Below are 4663 nucleotides of genomic sequence, written 5' to 3'. Positions count from 1 at the left end.
TCTTCAGCATCTCTTTGATCTTGAGCAAATTCCTGTCTGACATTTGCCAGTTGAGCTTTAGCTGCTTGTTTTTCCATAGCAGCAATGTAGCCCTCGAGGTATAAGAGTTTGGAGTGCATCATTGCTGAAATGGTGCTGTGGTCTTTTAGAGTGTTGTTAATCGATTCATAGAGTTTTGTGAAAGGAGCGAGAACCACAGCTGACATGATTGTCAAAATGTCCAGTTTCTTCTTTGGCGAGTCAGCTGGTGTGGACTCTGGGAGCTCGCTGAGTCTACGCGCTCTCAAAGCTGTTTCCGGTAGTTCACTGTGTCTTCTAGCTCTCAGGGGAGTTGGTGTCATGTGGGTCAGAGAGTCTTTTTTGTGGTTTCTTGCCCGTGGGGGCATGTTGCTTGTATGGGCCAAATATGCTGCTTCTTCTTGATCGGTAGAGTTGTCTATGGGCTTAGGGTTTGTTCCCTGGTCTTGGTCCAAAGTGGGGTTCGGGTGATCCTGACTGCTTGGCCTTTTTTCCTACTCTGGACTTGGGTCTGGGGCGACTCTAGGGAGTTTTTCTCCCCCAGATTCTGGTAGAGATGGTTGGATATTTGCCAATGTGACTGATTTGTCCAGAGGTGGCTTTTGATACGAAGGAATAGCCAAAGTGCCCCTAGGCATCTCTTTATCCAGAGATGCGGTGGCGCCTTCAGTATGCTGTTTTTCTTGCATCTCTTCAAGATCTCTTGCCGATGGCTCTGGATTTTTGAGTTTTTCTTAAGTCACTTAAGGATCCATGACGGTATCCATCTGTCCTGGTTTGGTCTGATGCGTCGGGACAGGCAGTTTTGGGGTTGTTTCCCTCGAATTGTGAGCCTCTGCATGTTGCTCCGAACTGAACATGACTTCCAGCATTTCACTATCACTGATTTACCTTATTATATTTTCTTTTGCATAGTTTACCAAAGACGTCTTATAGGGTGTGGGCTATGGAGGGTTTAGTTCCCACAGTTTCGGCGGTGTCCTTGGATTTTAATAGTTTCCTGGTTAAGCGTTTGACTGGCTGTTTTTTGTAATTAGTAAAAGTAGCAGGTTCCTTGCCCTTTTTTGGTGATCCAACTATATGGATAGTTGCTCCGCGTGACTGGATAGCCCGTGAAGTTTTGATCTTTTGGGTTCTTTTACTTCTCTTGGGGCGGGGTCCTTCCCCCTTGGTTAAGGATGGTATTTTTCGTTGGTCCGTCATGTCAATGCTCACCGTGAGTGGCTTGGAATGCTGAAAGCGCCCCTCTTGCGTGTGATTTGGGGCTTCAGGAAGCTGACTATTTTCAGGTATAGGGGTATTTGTCCTTTCATTTAAACTGAAAGCATCGTCCTCTGTAGAAAAATCGCCTGCTGTTCCAGGCTCCACTCCCCCCTCCAGAGGCTCCCACCTGGTCTCCTCCTCCGCATCCACAGGGGCGCTCTTCCCCACTGGGACTTGCGGCACCACTGCGGCCCCTCCCTCCCCTCCTCAGCTCTGCACCGCCCCTCTTCCGAGAGATGGCAGAGAGTCAGCGACCGGAGGGCGAGAGAGCACAAGGCGCCAGCGGTCGACAGACCAGACCCGGCCACCACGGCTGCTGGTGAGTCAAGGGCATTTGGGGGGGGCAGGCTGGCACTCTGGGTGACAGGGGCTTTCTCGGTTGCCGGCAAGAGCCGGTGTGATTTTGTCAGATTGCGTACATCGAGCTTCCGGGAGGGCTGCTGTGGCGGGACTTAGTTTGTGTAAAGGCTGTAGAGACACTGTCATGGTGACGGGCCAGCCCGACGTGCCAGGGGCCATAAAGCCAGCACCTGTGGGTCTCTGGACAGCTTGGTCCGGGTCAAAGAGGTCTTCAGAGCCCTCCGGCCTGGTGTGAACAGGGGCATTTTTTTCCTTACCGCTTCTTCTTTTCATCAGCGCATAGGCGCAGGGTCCTTAGTCGCCGGCCTCTTTCCTGTGCAGCGGGGCTGAGCAGAGGACAGACCACAGTATCCATAGACTGCCTAGACTGCTACTCTGCCGCTACTCTGCAGTGAAGTGGGGTATTTGTAAGCAAACTCCACCTCTACAGTAAAGGCTGTAGAAAGACTGTAGTTTGGAAAGAGAGTAGCTGCAGTCACTGCCTAGACTGCTACTCTGCTGCTACTCTGCCGCTACTCCGCCAACAGGGAATATTCAAAAGCAGGTGAATCTAAGAAAGGCCAAATGATGGAGAAACACATTTTTCTGAGATGTTGAGACTGGATGATCTGGTGATAGAATGAAGAATCCAATCAAAGTACCCCAGTTCCCCGCCTCCATAAAGAGAAGAACTGCTCAGCTTTCTGGAGAAGTGCCCTGATACTTTCAAATCTAAAACATCAGATAGTTTTAACAAGGAACTGAGTTGTCCTGAATGAATAGAACATTGGGCATCATTACGAGTGTGCCGGTCTGGTAACAACGGTGCCGGTAAGTGTACCAGCACCGTTGTTACCAGACTGGCACACTCCGAGTTCTGTGGGCGGTTGCTGCCCGCAGACTTTGACGGAAGCAATGGCACACGGTGCTAGTGCTTCTGTCCTCCCCATTCCTATTGAGTTCTATGGGACTCAAATGGGAATGGGGAGTGACATTTTCCGGCGCCTGACTTCACGGACCGCCAGGGCTGTTAATGCCCCAGTGATTCTGTGAAGCCAGGCGCCAGAAAAAATGTCAACTCTTTCGGCAACATGCCGGTTTTACCGGCACGGCTACTGCCGGAGTTGTAATGAGGCCCATTGTGTTTTGTAGTGCCTGGGACACTGGAAGAAGACACTAAATGTAGTTATTGTATCCCAATCCTCTTCCCCCCAGAGCAGCAGTCAATGTGTTAAACTCATAGGGCCTCATTTCTAGTCTGACAGTAATTCTATGGTAAATCTGGTTACCATTACCCTCACTTGGTCCCATGGGTTTACCACAGGATTACAAGTGGTGGTAGAGTGGTGTAATTCCCCATTTCTGAAGTCCATAGGGCTCCAAGGGAATCTTTGGCAGATTTGCCACCAGCGGTATTAAGCGTGGTAAATGGTGGAGTCACTGCCCATAGTCTGGAGGGGGTTTACCAATCAGAATGACCTGGAGGGCATATAATCTCCTGTGGAATACTGGCATAATAGTATCTTGCAGCAACCATGTGAGGGAGGACTACATGGGGGAGAGGACCTTTGTGGGAGGGAAGGAGATTCACTGGTAGAAACATGGTATCCCCTTTCCACTCAGGGTATGACATTCCCCTAAGTTCATCAACTTTTATGGTCTATTGTAGTACAGATCAGGTCCAACCCCTCTATACTGAGAACAGGGCTCTTTTCCCAACTTCTGCTAAAACACTGAGGCGAGGAAGAGTCAGAGTAATTCAGAGCGCAAAAGCTTTGGCACTATAAACACTCTAGTGGTTGGAAGCATCTGTTAGGTGCCAGGACATTTAAAATCCCGGCACTGCAAGGAAGATGGAGATCCACGGTACCTGACGTGGGTCGAGACGCGAGAAGCCGACCAGCTACAGCAGGGAGCAGAAGAGATCCTATTGGGACCGCCAGGAGAGGTCCAGAGGGGAAGTGTTTCCCACATGCAGACCTGAAGCAGGTGAGGCCAACGAGAGGAGATCCAGGCACAGCAAACACTGAGGACAGGTGGGAGGCCAGCAGAAAGAGGAGGTGTGGCCCATTGGAGAGACCAAGAGCTACAGAGAACAGCAAAGTCACCAGAGAACATTGGTGTGCTCAGAGAGGGGAAGTGGGACACCGGGGCGCTTCGGGGCGTATACCGCATAGCGTGGGAAGACAGAGACACTCACAGGGTGAACCCAGGCGAGGCAGCTGGGACTCTCATACCTTAATATGGGAGAGAGAAAACAGGGGGTCAAAGACCCAGAGCCTGAAAGAACTGAGCCGTAACATATGTGGGAAGTCTTGGCAGGAGAGTAAACCAGGCAATGTGACTGCGAGTCAGAAGACCCAAGCCCAAAAAGAACATTAAGAAAGCCCTGGCAAGAGAATTTACCAGGCCATGTGACTGCAAGGAGGCCTTCACCCAAAGAGAAAGAGAACATTTGGAAAGCCCTGGCAAAAGAGGATACCAGGCAGTGTGGTAGTGAGTCTGGGACTGGCACCCAATTACAAAGAAGATCATTACAAATAAGAGGTGCCACTAGAGGAAAGGTAGCCTCTTGAAAGTGTGTGAAACCCAGGGGAAGGAACCATACCCCCTTGGGCTGAAAAGGTGATTGACCTGTGGAGAGCCAAGCTAGTCAAGGGGAGGAAAAGTGCCCTTGAGTGTGCAACGTTTAGGGGAAGGGAGCCATACCCCCTGGAGTGGATAATTGTACATTTCTGGGAAAGAGAATCGTGGTTAAAAGCTGAGAGGAAGTGTAGAGATTCCCCCTCCTCAGGATTGCAAAACCTTGTGGAACATTGATTATTTGTGCACCTTGTGAACTTTGTGTTGGAACACAGGACCTGTCCCATCTTTTTTGGTTTCTGTTTTCCGTGCTTGTATTTGCGCACCCCGATGCCTGTGGGCTTCGGTGCCCTACAAATGAATAAATACATTAAATAAATAACTTTGGAAAGACTACAGAGGGCCAAGTGAGAGACTTTGCCCCTTTCTTTTCGTTTAGCTGGTAAGGGTCATCATAGGA

The sequence above is a fragment of the Ambystoma mexicanum genome, chromosome 13 (genome assembly GCF_040938575.1).
Source record: "Ambystoma mexicanum isolate Mex_15411 chromosome 13, UKY_AmexF1_1, whole genome shotgun sequence".
Lineage (NCBI taxonomy): Eukaryota > Metazoa > Chordata > Amphibia > Caudata > Ambystomatidae > Ambystoma > Ambystoma mexicanum.
Note: the sequence above shows the minus strand (reverse complement) of the source record.